At 43.1% G+C, this 19,230-nt stretch overlaps 1 long non-coding RNA gene and 1 pseudogene across 2 annotated transcripts in view; one reads left to right on the top strand and one right to left on the bottom strand.

Annotated features, from left to right (window-relative positions):
• Positions 1 to 5,364: 5,364 nt before the first annotated feature.
• LOC118549547 (non-POU domain-containing octamer-binding protein pseudogene) lies at positions 5,365 to 6,746 on the bottom strand (annotated as a pseudogene).
• A 5,417-nt stretch (positions 6,747 to 12,163) lies between these two features.
• LOC118549546 (uncharacterized) overlaps positions 12,164 to 19,230 on the top strand; it is a 67,634-nt gene continuing 60,567 nt past the window's right edge. For both annotated transcript variants that reach the window (XR_013440975.1, XR_013440976.1), the window contains exons 1-2: positions 12,164 to 12,358; positions 17,960 to 18,033. This is a non-coding gene — a long non-coding RNA (uncharacterized LOC118549546). The remainder of the gene's footprint in view (positions 12,359 to 17,959; positions 18,034 to 19,230) is intronic.

The raw sequence follows: 19,230 nt of genomic DNA, 5'->3' as shown, positions 1-19,230 counted from the left end.
GGGTCTTGGGACCTTCCCAGGGTTGCAACCAATATTTAAGGGTTTGCATACAAGATGGTGCTGAGCTCAAGTTCAGTTTTTTTTGCTTTGGTTTGGGTTTTTTGTTTTGTTTTGTTTAAAGTAGACTCCGCACCCAGCATGGAGGCCAACCTGGGGCTTGAACTCATGAACCTGAAATCAGAACTTGAGCTGAGATCAAGAGTTGGACGTTTAACCAACTGAGCCACCCAGGCTCAAGCTCAGTTTAAGAAAACAACTCCAGGATGGAATTCCAGAAAACTGGGAGCTTAGCTGTTATTACTATAGTTGCTTAATTCTTAAAGGATAGCATCTCATGGGAAATCAGATGCCATGGGATATTCACGTGATGGAAGAAATGATAAACTGATGAAGGAATGTAAGGCAGTTGGGAACCAATTTAGAATCCCCCTAAATCTGACTGAGGGTAACAGCTAAGATTTGATCATTTAAAGAACCTTTATTTTTAAGGGGTGCCTGGTTGGCTCAGTTGGTGGAGCATGTGACTCTTGACCTCAGGGTTGTGGAGTTTTGACTGGGTGTCAAGATTACTTAAAAATCTTTTTTAAAAAGAGTATTTTTATTGCCTGAAAGAAAATGAGTTTGTGCTAAAGTATAAGCAGTCAAGAAAAGTCTTATTCACAGAACTTACAGAACTGCTTGGTGCGTGTGAATCATTTGCTATAATCATGGTAAAGGGGAGAGGCTTGTAATAAAGTGAAGGAAGCTGAGCTCTTCACTTTTTAAGGATGCAGATCTCGGAGCTGAGCTACACAGTAAAATCCACTTATGATTTGGTCTTAGAGGTCTGAGACCGGGACTGAGGTCTCTGACTCAGAGCTGTAGCCTGACATCAAAGGGCATTTCACTCCCTCCCAACACGCTGATGGCCTCCTAAGTCAGTCACCTTTCACATCCCTCTCTTGCGGCGGCCTGTCTGGCCCTAATCCCAGGGCTCTCAAGATCTGGAAGGTTGCTCTGCTAAACAGTGGGGGCAACTGGTGGTCATTCACTATAAAGTGGGAAAAATTACTTTCTCATACTCCTGGGCCTCTCAGCAAGGGTGACAAAATGAAACATGAGTTTCACTCTGCTTCTGAATAAGTAAAAACCTATTAGCCTACAATTCTTAATTACATTTTTTTCTACATCTTCTCTCCCTACCAGGAATGGAGACTATTTTAATCTCCCCTTTCCTTGAAACCAGCGTCTATCCCTGTATTCTCAAGAGTGTTCCTTATGTCAGAGAACTGTCATCAGGGGGGTTATCTTTATCTTCATATTGTCCAATAACTAGTGTGCATTGACTTAGCTACACTGCATGCAGGACTTTGAAAAATGTGTGGCCAATCCTAATAGTCAGCCCCGATTTATTCATTTGATCTCTTAGCCAATGTTTCTACAACTCTCTCTCACTGTGCTATGGCTTACAGATTCAGAGCTACAAATACACCACACGTACCCTCAAAAAGTTGAGATTCAGACAGAAAGAGGAGGGGGTAGAAAAGTTTAAGATAAGTCAGGAAGATTAGCTACCAGATATGGAATATAATTTCAGGAGTTGAAGAAAACTTATGAGAGCCTCCATGAAAGACCTGAAGTTCCTATATGTCCTTAAAAATATTCTATACTACAAAAATAAGGAAAATTCCCTAAAGGGATTCAGAAGGGAAAAAAGGGACAAGTTTCCCAAATAAAAACAAAAATTAGATTCCACAGTGCTATTTAGAAGATAATGGTGCATTATTCTCAGTTTTTTTTTAATTTTTTTATTGTTATGTTAATCACCATACATCATTAGTTTTTGATGTAGTGTTCCATGATTCATTGTTTGTGCATAACACCCAGTGCTCCATGCAGAACGTGCCCTCTTTAATACCCATCACCAGGCTAACCCATCCTCCCACCCCCCTCCCCTCTAGAACCCTCAGTTTGTTTCTCGGAGTCCATCGTCTCTCATGGTTTGTCTCCCCCTCTGATTCCCCCCCTTCATTCTTCCTCTCCTGCTATCTTCTTCTTTTTTTTTTTCTTAACATATATTGCATTATTTGTTTCAGAGGTACAGATCTGAGATTCAACAGTCTTGCACAATTCACAGCGCTTACCAGAGCACGTACCCTCCCCAGTCTCTATCACCCAGTCACCCCATCCCTCCCACCCCACCCCCCACTCCAGCAACCCTCAGTTTGTTTCCTGAGATTAAGAATTCCTCATATCAGTGAGGTCATATGATACATGTCTTTCTCTTTTTGACTTATTTCGCTCAGCATAATACCCTCCAGTTCCATCCACGTTGTTGCAAATGGCAAGATCTCATTCCTTTTGATGGCTGCATAACATTCCATTGTATATATATACCACATCTTCTTTATCCATTCATCTGTTGATGGACATCTTGGCTCTTTCCACAGTTCTCAGTTTTGAGAGGAAAAGATTATAACCCAAGAATTCTCTTCTCAAATTGTTAGTAAATAAAAATATGGATATGACATTCAGTTAAATTTGAATTTCAGATAAATAATGTATATGTTTTTAGGATAAGTATCTCCCGTGTAATATTTGGTACATACTTATCCTACAAACATATTTATTGTTTATCCGAAATTCAAGTTTAAATGAGATCCTGTATTTTATCTGTCAACTCCAATATAAAAAACATATATATTTCAGACATTAAAGAACTATAAGATTTACCACACCACATTGTTTTCTACAACAAGTACTTAAGATATTCACAAAGTATACAAAAATTTGAATAAGAAAGTCATGATTTAAGGGGTTAAGGACTAGCAGTGAGCACTCAAACTAAATTCAAGAAACCAGTGTAAATATGGTTAACATTCTAGGAGAAACTACATATTATTAAAAAGTAATCATTTAAAAGGAATAGAGGGGCGCCTGGGTGGCTCAGTTGGTTAAGCGACTGCCTTCGGCTCAGGTCATGATCCTGGAGTCCCTGGATCGAGTCCCACATCGGGCTCCCTGCTCAGCAAGGAGCCTGCTTCTCCCTCTGACCCTCTCCCCTCTCATGTGCTCTCTCTCTCTCATTCTCTCTGTCTCAAATAAATAAATAAAATCTTTAAAAAAATAAAAAATAAAAAAAAAAAAAATAAATAAATAAAAGGAATAGAAATCCTGACAATTTGGAGTCTCTAACCGTCCCAAGAAGTGGATGCAATCAGTGGCTGGGGACAAATTTTTTGTATATTCAGAGCATATTTCACACCATGTTGCAAGGTTAGAAAGAGGAATGATAACACACCTTATTTTGTAGAGTGCTGTGTATATACTATGCCATTTTGTTCTCACATAGCCCTGGCAGAGCTGAGAAAATTAATAATAATAATAAGGCAGGCAAGCACACATTTCTCACCTACACAGTTGGAAAATGAGGCCAGGAGAGCTTGAATGGATCACCCCATGTTTAACTCCTAGTAAGTAGCAAGCTCTTGTCTTCAAGTTCAGAGGGCTATTCCAAGCCAAAGTGAGATATTCTGTTGGGGTTAGCCGACCCTCAAATCCAGCTTATTGTTACCTAAGAGGTCTGAGAAGCCACTCCCACTTGATAAATATTTGTTGATTAATTAACATTTTCCTGGTCCATTCAAGTGTTTACTGAGTGAGTTCCATGTACCCATTCATATTCTCTGAGGTATGTAGAAATGGTATGAAATATGACCCCTGTCTTTTAGGTTTAAAATCTACTTAGAGGGGCGCCTGGTGGCTCAGTTGGTTAAGCATCCGATTCTTGATTTTGGCTCAGGTCATGATCTCGGGGTCATGGGGAGAGCCCCACATCACAACGGGCTCCACACTCAGCTGGGAGTCTGCTTCTCTCCCGCTCCCTCTGCCCTTCCCCCGACTCGTGTGTGCTCCCTCTCTCTCTCTCAAATAAATAAGTAAATCTTTTTTAAAAATCTACTTAGAAAACCAACACACGTGGGACAACCTCAAGACTTCAGGGAAGGGCTATATTTCTGAGCCAAAACATTATAAAATAGTATTAACAAAATGATTCTAATTTTTCTAATTGATATATTTTTAGTTATGCTTAGAAAGAAAACCCTGGACATAGAATACTGTCGAGTTTTGTTTTATTCCTTGTGATTTTCTGCATTTCCCAATTTTTTACAGTGAATAGGAAATACACATCAAGAAAAAAATCTTGTTTTGTTGTCTTTAAAGAAGATATTTTTCAGAAGAACAGAACTTGGAAATGCAGCCTTCTAAAAAGGTTTTATGTGATTCTAGAGCTGCATTCTCTGCTTTGTGGCTCATCCAAATTTCCATGGGGTATATTTCACTCCATGTATTGAAGGCTTGATATAAGGAAAAAAAAGTAAGATGTCTTAATGATTTTTATATTGATTATTACATGTTGGAATGATAATGTTATGAATATATTGGGTTACATAAAATAAAATTAATCTCACTTGTTTCTTTTTACTTTTTAAAATATGATTACTAGAAAAAAATGTTTTAAGGCGTAAAAGGTATTTTAATAAGTTGATGCTGCATTACTGCTCCATTCCTTAGAAAAACTCCAAAGATATCAGGGACAAATCAAACAGGACACACCAATAAAAAAAAATGGACAGCATAACTACTTAAGATAGGCAAGGCTAAGAGTTACTGTCTAACCTTCAGCACATAGCAACCCTGTTCCCAAGATTGTCCTAGGCCTATCAGGACAGCAACATCATAGACACAAAAGGGAGGTTCCTGGGTTGTCCTTACCCAGGAAGAAAGATGGAGGCAACTTAGCACAAGATTTTTTAAAGATACACTCAAATGAAGATGTCTAAGAGAAAATGTCTTCCTTAGGAAACAAAGGGACAATAGAATGGATATAACAGAACCGGATGTATGTTGTCCATGACCTCTGTGGACATTTGCCCGAATCCCCACCTGCACATGTATGGGTCAATGGGGCTAAGGTCATTGGGGAATGTGTGTTTTTGTGGTGTATGCGGCAGTGTCTCAGGGGTCGGGGGCATAAAAAGATGAGAAAGCAAATAGAACAGGATGGACAAAGAATGGAATGATCAAGCTTAATGGGGGCTCTAACTGGATCCATTTTGCCATGGTTCCCCCCACCCCCAGGCCCTCAACAATCACGTGAGACTTCAGGAATGCACCACACAGAATCAATTAGTTCAAAGATATGCCACATGGAACTGATTTGTTAAATATCGCCCCTCCCTTACCCTCAGCCTCCAGCATACTCCCTTAGAGTAGTACAGTCAGGGAAGGCTTAACGATTGGGAGGAATCCCCCACACTTTTCCAGGACAGAATTCTGGCTAGTCCCAAAAAGAGTTCTTCTTTTAAGGATTTTGGGGAAACTTTAGACACTGAAATTTTTATTAGTATTGGTGATGTTTGGAGCAAATTCAGCTCCAGGAGCTGCATGGTTGAACACAGGAGGGGTTCCACCAATTGCCCCAATTCCTTCCATTATAGCAACTTGGCCAAAGCATTCAGTTGTTGGTGGAGTTGATCCCAAGGTTCCATCTGGCATCATAGTGGCAGGTCCTGGAGGACCTGGGGTACCAACTGGCACTGGAGCGTGGGGCATGACACCTCTGTTGTTGATGCCCATAGCACCTCCCATAGCCATCCGGCCCACCCATCTCCTGTTCTCTTGCATCAGGGCATGTTCCCTTGAATCCTTCCTACTGTCGCCGCATCTCTTCCTCATGCACCTGCACTCCACCTCCTGCCTGAGTTCCAGTTGCTTTCCTTCCTGCACTTCTTGGTTGTGCAACTAACTCTTCCATTCTCCAGAGTTCTTCTCGACGCCTCATCAAATCCTGTCTCATTAGCACAACTTGGTGCTCATGGCGAGCAGCCTCCATCTCCATCTCCAGCTTCTCACCAGCTTCCTTGATGTTGCGGTCCACTTGGTCCTGCTGCTTCCATCTCAGTGAGTGTCTTCCAGGGCATGGCATACTCGTACTCAGAGGAGCCAGGCTGCACAAATCTGGGTGGCTGCTCTCACTTCTTGTGAAATTGCTGGTTCTTTATAACCAGCTTCTCTGGAAGTCCTCTTCGTCATCCACCTGGTCCTTGGGCTCCACAGTCACAGGCTGAGGAAATGTGGTTAGCAAGAAGGAAGCTTCACTGGACCTGTCCAGAGCCTTCCGAGCCACTGGCTTCCCTGAGAATTCAACAACGCCTTTTCCTGAGTGCCTTCCTTGATCAGCCACAATGACTTCAACCTGCCCATTCCACCTGGCCAAACACAGAAAAGGCTTCCTGCAGCAGGTCGTTGGAAACATACCGAGGAAGGTTTCGGTCAGTAAGGGATGCACTATGGCAGGCAAAGCGCACGAGCAGCTGCTTTCCACGGAGGGCCATGTTGTCCAGCCCTGCTTTAGCAATCTCCCCTAGGGTTCATGTTTCCAAGCGGATAAAGCCAAAGCCCTATCCTGTGAATGAAGACTTTGCCTGCCTTCCCTTCTGCCTCAAATAGTTTCCTCATCTCCTCAGTGATGTCAGGAGGAAGATTGCCTACAAAGGGCCAGCTACATTGGGTGAAGGCTTCTCTCCTGGTTTCCTAAAATTCTTCAGGTCGATAGTCAAGTCTTCGTTTGGGCTGCTGGCTTGTTGCCCACTTGCAGGTATTGGTGGTCGTGGTGGCTGCTGGTGATGCTGCTGGTGATGTTGATGATGTTTCATTGGAATATGGTTTTGCTTCTCCAAGTTAAGGGTTGTATTGCTCTGCATCTCTGCACCCCTCTACCGACTGCCCTCAGAGTAACAGCAACACTACACAGCCTCTACCGTCCCAGGACTGATTACTAGAAAATTTTTAAATGACATGTATGGCTTGCATTGGTTTTCACATCATGTTTCAATGGAACAGTGGGACTCTAGACTGATAGAACATCTACATGGGGATCAGATTTTCAGATAATGCTACAGATGTGCCATTGCAGTGTCTACAAAGCCCAGGGAAGTTCTAACTGGGCATGCTACCAAAACAGTGAGTTATTTCTATTTAAAATTAGGGGAGGGACACATGGGTGGTGCACTTGGTTAAGTGTCTGACTCTTGGTTTCAGCTCAGGTCTGATCTCAGGGTCATGGGATTGGGGCTCTGCACTCAGCTCAGAGTCTGCTTGAGTTTCTCTCCCTCTTCCTCTGCCCGTCCCCCCTGTGCTCTCTCTCTCTCTCTCACTGAAATAAATAAATAAATCTTTTAAAAAATAAAATTAGGAGAAAATCTCAGCAACAGGAATCAGTGAATCCAAGTCAGGTATCATTGAGTAGGGTACTTTGGGTTTGTATTTTTAAGATCTTTCTCTACATGGTATATTCTTTTCCACTACAGTGTTTTGAATTCTAGAAACTATAAAGCAGAATCAAATTTCTACAGTTTGTGGAATAGACTCTACCTACAAGTTAAAGAGCAGGTGATGGATGGGTATTTAAGAGAGGTTCCTGGACATGGTGGTACATACACTGAATCTGGAAGGACGGAGAGTTTTTGACAAAGAAATAGGAGAACAAGGCTCTCAGCCCGGATAGTGTCCTGGGCAGGAGACACAGACCAAGCACTACAGCAGGTGGCTGAGAACCCAAACGTGCCTGTCTTACTGCCACTCACAGGGATCACTGTTTAACTTCTTTGAGTCTTGGTTTCCTCGTCTGTAAAGCAAAGATAATAATGCCAACCTCAGTGTCTTGTTGCGAGGAGGAAATGTGATACTTTCTATAAAGTGCTCAGCACAACAAAAGCACACTCCACAGAGTGATGGTGATGATGGTGATGGCGATGATGATGATGATGATGATGATGATTACTAATGGAAACTAAAGCTGTTTCAGTAAGAGAGAACCAAAACTTTATATAGAGAGTTTGGGAAACCACTCAGAGGAGTTGAAAAAAATGAAGTGCACAGGATGGATTGGAGAGAAGAACCAGACCCCGAGAGGTCAGTTGCAAGGCTGATGTGAACCAGGTGAGAGGTGGTGTATTCCTTTTCCTGGAGCTGCTGTAACAAATTACCACAAACTCGGTGGCTTAAGACAACGGTAACACACTGTCTCAAGGTACTGCTGACTAGAGGTCTGAAATCAAGGTGTCAGCAGGGCCATACACTGTTCTGAGGCTTTTGGGAAGGATCTGGTCCTTGCCTCTTTCAGCTTCTGGTGGCTTGGCTTGCTCTGGCTTGGGGCTACATCACTCCAAATGTCAAGGCCAGCATCTTCAAATCTCTGTGTTTTCTTTTCATCATCTCCTCCTGTGACATCTGTCAAAATCTCCTTCCCTTTGATAGGAGTAGATGTGATTGCACTTAGACCCACCCAGATAATCCAACAAAAGCTCCCAATCTCAAGATCTTCACCTTGATTACATCCTTCGCCATTCACAGGTCTGCCTTTTAAAGTAAGCTATTTATCACAGGCTTCATATCTTTGGGGGACAGTTTTCACCCCACCACAGGTGGTAAGGACCTAGAGAGAGCAGATTTTCTAACACTCCTGGAGTTCCCGATCATTGGGATATTAACCCTTGGTGCACTGGGTCCCAGGTGAATGACCAAGGGCTGGCCTGGGGTGGGGGAAGCACTCACCAGTAGCTATTTGCCAGGTGGGATGGCTTTACCAATACAAGTTAGCAGAATGTTAAGCCTGAGTGGGGGATAGAAAAGGAAAATGTTCACCTTTAGCCCAGAAGACTGACCGACAGCCTGCATAGTTCCAATAAGTATCAAATACATGCTGGTTGCTACATTCTTTTTTTTTTTAACTTTTTTTATTTTTTATTACCTTCAGTTAGCCAACATATAGTACATCATTAGTTTTTGCTGTAATACTCAGTGATTCATTAGTTGCATATAACATCCAGTGCTCATCAAAACACGTGCCCTCCTTAATGCCCATCACCTGGTTACCCCACCCCACCCCACCCCCCCCAACTCCTCCCTTCTGTAACCCTCAGTTTGTTTCCTGGAGTCCAGAGTCTCTCATGGTCTGTCTTCCTCTCTGATTTCTCCCCCTTCAGATTTCCCTCCCTTCCCTTGTGGTCCTCCCCACTATTCCTTATGTTCCACATATGAGTGAAACCATATGATAATTGACTTTCTCTGCTTGACTTATTTCACTTAGCATAATCTCCTCCAGTCCCATCCAGGTCAATGCAAATGGTGGGTATTCATCCTTTCTGATGGCTGAGTAATATTCCATTGTATATATGGCCCACATCTTCTTTATCCATTCATCTGTTGAAGGGCATCTCGGCTCCATCCACAGTTTGGCTATTGTGGGCATTGCTGCTATGAACATTGGGGTGCAGGTGCCCCTTTTCACTACATCTGTATCTTTGTTGCTACATTCTTTTTTTTTTTTTTTTTTTTTTTGAGAGAGAGAGAGAGCACATGAGAGGGGGGAGGGTCAGAGGGAGAAGCAGACTCCCCGCTGAGCAGGGAGCCCGATGTGGGACTCGATCCCGGGACTCCAGGATCATGACCTGAGCCGAAGGCAGTCGCTTAACCAACTGAGCCACCCAGGCGCCCTGTTGCTACATTCTTAAAGGGTCTCAGGACTGCCTGTACATCTCACCATCAATATCAAACTGAATGATAAGCACCAGAGAAATCTTGTGAAAGTAGTTTATAGGTAGAAGTTTAAAGAAGACATTTAGGACCTAATACTCCCTGCACATCCCCCACCCCCCCCTTTGAGCACTAAGCATATAACCACCAGCTTCATACAGCAAAAAGTGCAGCTCTTTCAGCTGATGGGCCCTGTCCCTGTGCTACTTAAATAAACTTACGAAGTTGCACCATACAACGTCTCAAGAATTCTTTCTTGACCATTGGGCTCCACGACCCCGCAACAATATCCCTCTCCGCAAGAAAAATATGAGGGCTTGTATTCCAAGCCATCCAATGTTGAGGCTTCCAGTATATGTTCCAGCGTTGTGTTCTGGGTCCCAGTCCCTGATACTGCTGGAACAGCGGAGGGCCCTACCCGGCCCACGTTAATGAATTCAATTCTCAGTCTTCAGACCTGGTGAGGATCCTGGTGTGAAGTTGCCGGCAACAACATTGTGTCCAAACAGACTGTTTACCAAGCTCCCGCAAATACGCAAACATCACTAAACCCAGGGGACTGCTCTAAATGAGGAGAAAACAGGTTCTTTCAACACAGCTAGTGCCCCTGCCAGAAACTACTATAGAGGGCTGCTTTTCCATACCGTGTGAGCTGATTAGGAGGTTGATGGATCCTAATCAGAATGTGAGGTTTATTCATCTGTAAACTTGCAAAAGGAATGCTCTCTAGGGAATGTGAATCAGAAAGAATTGTTTCCCATTGGCCTGGCTTAACCAAAAACAAGACAATTTGCCTCTGTTTTTCCTGGCAAGCAGGTAGACTGGAAGAGAGATTATTTCTTGATGATCCTTTTCAAATTCTTATTAGACATCAGTACAGGCTTCAGTGATCTAGCATATCAGCTTCTAGTATTTTCAATGAGAAAATGATATGAACGCTCATTAAATGTGCATAATTTGACCCATGGGCCAGGAAATTGAGAACTGAGGTCGGTGGAGAAACTTAGACTCCATTCTTTGCACTGACGAGTAATCATGATGGGGACTGTATGCTTGATCAGAAAAATCTGGTGAACGCTACTGAATAAGAATTAGATGGGTGCAATTTGCTCTTATTGCAAAAGTGGGGTTTGTTTGCTATAAACGTGAGATAGTAATAGCAGGTTGTGGTAAGGTTGGGCCTCATTCCACCCACCCCTGTCCCCACATGATCAATGTGAATTTACTTATTTTTGCTGTTAGGCAAATATGGGAAACAAGCTCAAAATTTAACAGACTCACCATCTAAGAACAACTGAGTCCTGTTCTGTACAGACACCCACTAAATGTCACACAGATTAAGAAAAACAACCCTTGCCTTCCAAGAGTTAACAATTTAACAATCAACTTTCATTGCCTAGGCAAAAACTATTTCCATTTCATTACATTCATTTGTTACAGATGCTTACATTTGATTTCTCAAGAGAATAGGAATAAGACTGCAGAAAACGCTTCGACCTATATTTTCTGAATCCCTATCTCTAGCTAATCCCAGAAGTCCCCCTTCACAGCTGAACACTTCATTGGTTCTGTTTTTTCTTAAGAAATGTGTAATAAATCCCAAGGATCAGGACTGTTTAATACTCAGCCACACACTTTAATGAAATGCCCTAGGGTTAGACCAATTGTATCGCCAATCAGCAACTCCCATCTTCCTGCATTTAGACACTCCCAAACTGCCTTCACCTCCAAATATCCCCAACATCTACTCCTGGCAGAGCTTGTCCTGGATGAACAGAAATCCGTCACAGGACAAAAGAGGGGCCAGCAAGAAGACGCCTGGCCCTAATTTATTTTTCACACTCCAACAAAAGAGTAAAGTGGGACTGAGTCTGAGTCTTGACGAGAGTAAGAAATGAGAGTGAAGCAGTGTGGCAGCCATTAGGAGAGCCCCCCAATCTCCTAATCCAGGAGTGCAATTGCCCCAGGGCCCAGGGCTGTGCTCTGAAACCCCTCACCAGGCTGCCCCCCAGGCCGGTATCCCCTGGCTGTGCCCGTGGTCACTGTGGCACAGCCAGGATACTTCCCCTTTCGGTGGGAAGTACGGGACTCTTCTGGCAGGAAGCTTTGCCCAGATTTCCTTAGAATTGCATTGCCATCTATATCCCTTCCTCACTGGGGTCAGACTTGCATCAGGGTCTGATGGCTTTTCAGGCTTCTCCCAGCTTCCTCCCCTTTCCTTTCAGGCATTTCCCCTAATAAATTTCTTGCACATTTAATGGATCTTGGTAACTGCTTCTCAGAGGACATGGAGTAACATAAGTGGGGATCCACAAGGAGGAGCAGAAAGCAGCTGGTGGAGCAGGGAACAGGAAAACATGGTATCGGTTTAAAAATCAAACTGACTTCCCAAAATACGGGCCACAGTCTGAGACTTTAATGAGGCTCACTCAGTGCTCACTCACAGCGATGGCTTTGTGATATGCGTACTTGGCCAGGCTGGACTACATTTCCCAGGATTCCTTTTCCTTCTATGTTTCAGGTTAGTATGGGCTCCCAGGGATGTTCTCTCACGAGAGTTGGAAGGAGGCAACGGAGCGGCGGCCATCTTGTGACATGCAACCGCTGGCTGCTGATCGTCCCGCTCATGCTCGGGTGGAGGTGCTGCTGGGCCCGGGGTTACCCTCCGTTTCCGCTGGGTCTCCCTTCCTTTAGTTTCTCTGCACCCTGTGGTGGATGTATCCTTGTTCTGCAGTGTGACACAGGGCCTCAGCTTCTGCAGAGTCCTTTCATCGATAAGGTCAGGAGGAACAAACAGGACATGGGTTTCGGTCTGCCCACGTGGTGTTCCAGCTTCTGCTCATGGGGGTTCTAGCCTGCCCCCGTGCGCTTCCTCTCTTGACTGTCTTACGGATTTCGAGCACCAACATTGGTCAAGACAGCCTCGTGGAGAGTGCCTGGCTAAGCTCCCCTAATTGTGCAAGTCTGTTCCTAAGAATTCATGTGTATTTTTCAGTGATAGATACATGTACATACATACATATATGTACTTCATGTTAAACCCTGAATGATGCACTCGTTATGTTTCCTCCTCTCGCCCCTTTACTTGAGGGCAGCGGTACACATTAGGAAGTGGAATAGGCGTTAGGGCTTCAAAGAAAACCATGCCAACCCTAGGCTCTGCTGCTTCAGACAGACCTGGACGTCAACAAGATAGAGGAAGGTAGAACTGAGTTGTGAAGACAAGTGTGCGTTCCCAGCCCACCTGGCAGAGGGGCAAGATTCGTGATTTGGTTTTGTTTTTTAAACTAAATTATATCCAGCTTTGTGCCCTTACCTCCCTAGCTGGGAGGACATCCCAAAGCAGTTATTATTGGGTCGCTTAGCACCACCACCACTACCCTTACTAGCTCCCCATTGTACAGAACCGGAATCCCGGGTCTCATAGAAATGGACTGGAACCTGGTCCTTGGTCCCGAGTGGTTGCTATCACTTCCTTCCTCTTGTTTCCCGGCGCCAGTGTTGAGCCTGATCCTCTGGCATCTGTCAAGCGTAGCTGCCACCAAGAAGCCTCTCAGCATCCCAGTCCTGCTCATCCTAGGTCCCAAGGCTTCAAAGCCAAGAAGTCCGGTGATAAGTTCCAGAGAGCCCTATACCACATCATCAGAGCTGACACCCTCAGGCGTGCATGGGGCAGGGACCATCTCCTCCACTCACAGAACCTTCCATCCTGCAAGTCTCAGAAGCCAGTCCTCCTTGGGTCCACCTACATATCTACCCACTCTTTACCTCCTGGAACTTTCTGTTATCCAAAGTAACAACCTGTATGTCGTGTGTCCTGCAAACCACGCCCCCTCCCAGATTTAGAGAAACCTGGAGGGGATATTAACTTTTACTTCCCTCCTGATAAATCTGTAAATATTTCTTTTTTAAAAAAATTTAATCTATGGGATTAAAAATCAAAATAACTTTTATGCCAAGTGAAGTAAGTCTGACAGAGAAAGACAAATACCATATGATTTCACTTATATATGGAATCTAAAAAACAAACAAACAAAAACCAGACTCTTAAATACAGAAAACACACTGGTGGTTGCCAGAAGGGAGGCAGGTTGGGGAAGGGGGTGGGGAATGGGCAAAAGGGATTTAGAGGTAAAAAAAAAAAAAAAAATTAGGATAACTTTGGTTGGAAGGATGGAAGTAAAAATTAGAGGGATCACAACATGGGCTTTTGGGATGCGGACAATGTGTTATTTCTTCATCTGGGTGATAATTAATGATAATCCATTGAGCTGTACATTTATGATTTATGTGCTTATCTCCATGTATTATACTTCAGTCTTTCAAAGTTTAGGAAAACCCAAATGCTAAAAATGTATATGGAAAAAAAAAAAAATAATCCCTTCCCCACCCGTACATTCTATGCCCCATTTCCCCTCCCCAGGTGAACCGCATATTCAGGAGTTCCCTCCAGTACCTTGTGAGCATTGGTGGTCTTTAAAGCTATTCCACTTTTCCTTCGGGGCACATGGTCTCATTGCATTTCCTGGCCCTCCTGAGGTTGGATGGGATTGTTGTGTGACTAGTTTTAGCCAGTAGGTTGTAAGCAGAAATGATGTGTGTCACTTCTGGGCCGGGGCGTTCAGTTGCCAGAATGAGATCCTCTGGACTTCTCTTTCCCTCCTGCCACAGTGACGTGCCGTTTTTTAGTTAGTGTTCTCCATCACCCTTGGTCTCAGAGGGATTATGACAAGGGACCAGTGCATAACAAACACAGGCAAGAGGCATGAGCAAGAAATGTTTGCTGTTTTAAGCCACTGAGATGTAGAGATTGTTTGGTAGCACAGTGATTCATAGTGGTACCTCCTGGGAGGGTTGTGTGTGTGTGTGTGTGTGGTCTGTATATCTCTGGAGAGTACACCAAGACAAGAAAATTTAAGTAGAAACAGAAATATGAGAGGAAATATGTGTGTAGTTAATGTATCTGTATCTGTTAAGGTATTTTCAGCTTCATGTACGGAAACCCAAGCTGAAAATTGCTTGCACAATAAGACTACTGCTAATATAAGAGAGGTATGGTGATTCCAGGACTGGTTAGTTCAGCTGCTCAACTGTGTCATCGAAGACCCAGATTCCTTCCTCTCTGCCGTTCTCGGTGTGTTGGCTAGCTCCTGTTTTGGCTACGGCAGATTCGTATCATTCATTCCCTCCTTCCCCTCCCTCCCTCCCTTCCCTCTCTCTCTCTCTCTCTCTCTCTCTCACACACACACACACACACACAGACACTCACACATACGTGTCCAGAGATAAATAAGAGACCAACAAAATGCTGAGAATAACAAAAGAAGCAGATCAAGCCTATTCAGGATATTATCATTTTAGCAATTCTGTGATGGTGATTTGCAGTCTCTTTTAATGGTTGGTATATTTGTTCTTAGCGCTTTTAATGCAATATAAAGTGTTCTTTTGTTGGGCAACCACAAAATCAAGGAGGACCTGTGACAGCCAAGAATAAAAGTGACAGAATGACATTTGCTATTTCCCAGTACCTTGACTTTGCCCAATGCCGAACCGTGTAGTTTTGAGCTAGTTACTAACATCTCTAAAGCTTACTCTTCTTCTCCTCCCTATAAAGGGATTAACAGTTGTTCCTTCATCACAGATCTGCCTGTGAGGCTTAAGTGAATTCATACATAAAGTGCTTAAACAGTTTCAGGTACATAGTAAATGCTATAGAACCAGTAGCTATTATCATTATAATAGGGCTTTGGGGAGAATTAAATAAGTCAATGCATGTAAAGGACTTAGAATAATGTCTGACATGTAGTAAGTACTCAATAAATCTTTGCTGCTGCAGCTACAACTGCTATTATTATTATAGCTTTAAATAAGATTGCAGAAGTTAAGGAGGGTAAAATATAGAGAGTTAATCCTTTAAAAATGAATGTATCAGTAGGACATACCTTTGTCATCTTAATTATCATGATCAATAATAAATTTTCATTGAACAGCCCTCTGTTTACAACAGAGTAAACTAATCAAAAAGAAGTCATCATCCCAAATATGCTCTAACAACTTTCTAAGAGACCTGAATTGTGCAAACCATCTCTTTAAAAACTACCTAAGACAAATAAAACTACCCGGGAAATATTTAATTGATGCTTACTGCCATCAGCATATTTCCTGTTGATCAGTTTATAATACTGAATATATTTTTTATGTGTTGTCTATAGTTCATTAAGACACTTTATATTATCTTACTGTTTTAAAAAATAAAGCTTAGAAACAGTACCATTTGGGGCTGAACATATGGCTTGTAGCTTTGGGATTTACCAAATGTTTTCAGTGTCAAGCCCTAATATCTGTTATTGATGGTGGAGAAGGCTCTGTGGCCCAGAAGAAACTGAAGGAAACAAAGAAATGCACATCTATTAAGTGCTTTTTGTGTGATGGTTACTTACATGTTATTTTGTCTAATCCACACCACAACCTACTTTGTGATATTACCATCTCCATCTTTCCAGGTGAGGGAATTGAGATATAGAAATTACGTGACTTAAAAAGAGCAGGAACAGGTGCCTGGGTGGCTCAGTCGATTAAGCATCTGCCTTCTGTTCAGGTCATGATCTCAGGGTCCTGGGATCGAGTCCCGCATTGGGCTCCCTGCTAGGCAGGGAGCCTGCTTCTACCTCTGTGCTTTCTTTCTCTCTGTCTCAAATAAATAAAATCTTAAAAAAAAAAAAAAAAAAAGAGCAGGAACCAGGAATTGGACAATGGAAGACCTGAGATCAGAGAACACATGGGGTAATCTAGGTGACTAAGGGATGGCTATTGTACCCAGCTACCCCTGAGGGGTTGCAACTCCCTGCTGTGCTAGAAAAGCTTGACATTTAGCAAATAACTCCAAGCTTTATAAGATAACGTCTAAAAATGCTTTGATAGGAGCAGATGTGCATTTCCTGTTTTTGAATATGATTCTGAGTGGGCATTAATAAATGCTAACTGGCATTGCTTGCAGGTGTAAAGCTAATAATGACGTTGGATCTGATTAGGAAAATAAAATCAGAGCTCTCAGTGTTCTTGTATCCCACCCTGGGACAGCTTTAAAAAAAAGCACAGGGGGGCACCTGGATGGCTCAGATGGTTAAGCGTCTGCCTTCGGCTCAGGTCATGATCCCAGGGTCCTGGGATCGAGCCCCACATCGGGCTCCCTGCTTGGCGGGGAACCAGCTTCTCCCTCTCCCTCTACTGTTCCCCCTGCTTGTGCTCTCTCTCTCGCTCTATCGAATAAATAAATAAAATCTTTAAAAAAAAAAAGCGCAGGGTCCTACCATCTTGTCACCAAAGAAGCATTCATCAACCAACCAGTGTAACTTAAAACAGTACGTTGCCATCTAAGGAATAAACAAGTACAACAAACAAATAAAAACGGAAACATTTTGGGGCTGCCTGGGTGGCTCAGTGGGTTGAGCATCTGACTCTTGATTTTGGCTCAGGTCATGATCTCAGGGTCCTGAGATGGAGTCTGCTTGAGATTCTGTCTCTCCCTCTCCCTCTGCCCCACTTCCCCCCCGCTAAACTAAATAAATAAATCTTAAAAAAAAAAAAAAAGAAAAGAAACATTTTCTGAGCACTCTGATGTGCTTGTCATTCTCTAGGTCCCCCAGGCTCCCGAGGTTGAGAGTCATCGCCTCGTGGAGCCTTGTGGTGGAAAGTAGCAGTGAACGGGGAACAACCGAGAAATGGCCTCTTTATGATGGGACTTTGTTTTTATTTTGTTGTTGTTGTTTAAACTTTCTATTTTGAAATAATTTGAGACTTAAAAGTCTTTCAAAAATAATATGGAAAGTTCACATAATACTTTGACCCCGTTTCCTCTAATGTTGACAAATTATAAAACTAGCACACTGTCAAAGCCAGGAGATTAACATTAGTACAATGCTATTAACTAAACAACAAACCTTATTCCCGTTTCATGTTCTTTTACATAACAAGAAAAATTGCAGGGACAAAAACTTGAAGAGAAGATGCAGAAATGAAAACTGTGTGTGTGTGTGTGTGCGTGTGTGAAATGGTCAGCTTAATGTACTGATTTTTCTTTCCTTAAAAAATTGTAATATATTTATTATATTGTCCAATTAAAAAAAAACTTAAATTGCCAGTATTATTCTCTTTTCTCTTCAGTAGGCACTTTCCCAGGGAAATAGGGTTGTTAAATTTAGCAAAAATTAATGCAGGATATGTAGTTAAATTTGAATTTCAGATATGCAGTGAATAGTTTTTTGTTTTTTTAGCATTACTGTGTCCCATGCAATATTTGGAACATACTTAAAAATTATTTTTGTCTCTTTGATGTTCAAATTTAACTGCACTTACTATATTTTATCTGACATTCCTGCAGGAAAAGAACGTAAAGATGGAGAGTGGAGCTTAGTGTTCTGCACCTGGGAAGAGGGATGGCAGGACGTCTTCAAGGTAAGAAGATGAAAAAATTACTTCTCCAACATTCTTTACCATGTTGTGCTAAAGGAAGAATTTCTCTCTTGGAGGATAGAAAGTAGCTGCTGGGAAAGGAAACCCATTAAACTATTTCAGGAGCTATTTAGAGTTATTTTAGAAAACTGTTTACCACAGCTGTTACCTGGGCCTGACCCGCCTCAACCAGACCTAGTTTGTGGGGAGGGGTATGAAGGGGTAAAATGGGAGTGAATGGGTGGAGCAGGTGGGTAATTAAGCATGGGTTGGTGGGGCTTGGAGATGCAAAGGGAGAAGCAAATGCCCTCGGTACTAAAAGCAACATGAAGAGACTGGCCTTTTCCCCACATTGCCCTTAAAAGACATAAAACTGTGGGCCTATTCAGGTGCTAATAAAACTGAAAATATGCCTGTCCAAGCCAGTGCCAATTTCCTATTACTGCCTCTAGGCCCAAGCTCTAGTCCTAAACGGACTACTCAAGATCTATTTCCAATGAGCTTGCTGCATGCCTAGTTCTAATGCAGTAATTTAGGAAACACCATAAAAAGCATCCTGAGGCTTTCACCAGTGGAAATCCCATAATCTGATAAGTCTCCTTTCCCTGGGAAATGTTGGCTGCTGCCTTACTTAAACTCTGTCACCAGCAATGTGCAGGGTCTCCAGCTCAGTGGCAGGGTTCTCTTCCCCTCCCACTCCAGTCCCCTGCCCAGCCCCCACACTGCACCCCCCGGCCCGGATGAGAGCGGCTGGTCAAGCTCAGAAGTTCACCAGGGTGCCCTGGAAGGGCCCTTGAGTCCCACGTGGAAACTGCTACTACCACCTGGGAACTGCCTATCATTGGAGCACCATGCCCTTCAGGGCGCTTTTAATTTCAAACAAGGGTTTTCCTCTGTGTGCTCCTGTTTACCATTTCTCTTTAGACATCCTCTCTGTTTTTCCACCTGCTTCTGCTAGTTCCCTTGGAAGCCCTAACTTTTAAGTGATTTGCTCCCACCATGTGTGTTGACATGTGTTGATGATGCAGGTAGGCCAGGTCTGAGGACCCAGAGGGGGTCCTGCAGGACCAGCCAAGAGGGTCCTTGGCTACATGCAGGGTAGAAATCAAACACAAGCCAGTTGGAAGTGAGAGCAGAGCTTATTGAAGGTGTAAAGAGAGTGCAGATACATACTGTCTGGGAGACAGAAAGGAAAGGAGA

Source organism: Halichoerus grypus, chromosome 9 (genome assembly GCF_964656455.1).
Source record: "Halichoerus grypus chromosome 9, mHalGry1.hap1.1, whole genome shotgun sequence".
Classification (NCBI taxonomy): Eukaryota; Metazoa; Chordata; class Mammalia; order Carnivora; family Phocidae; genus Halichoerus; species Halichoerus grypus.
The sequence above is the reverse complement of the archived record's forward strand: the minus strand, read 5'-3'. Positions and strand labels throughout refer to the sequence as shown.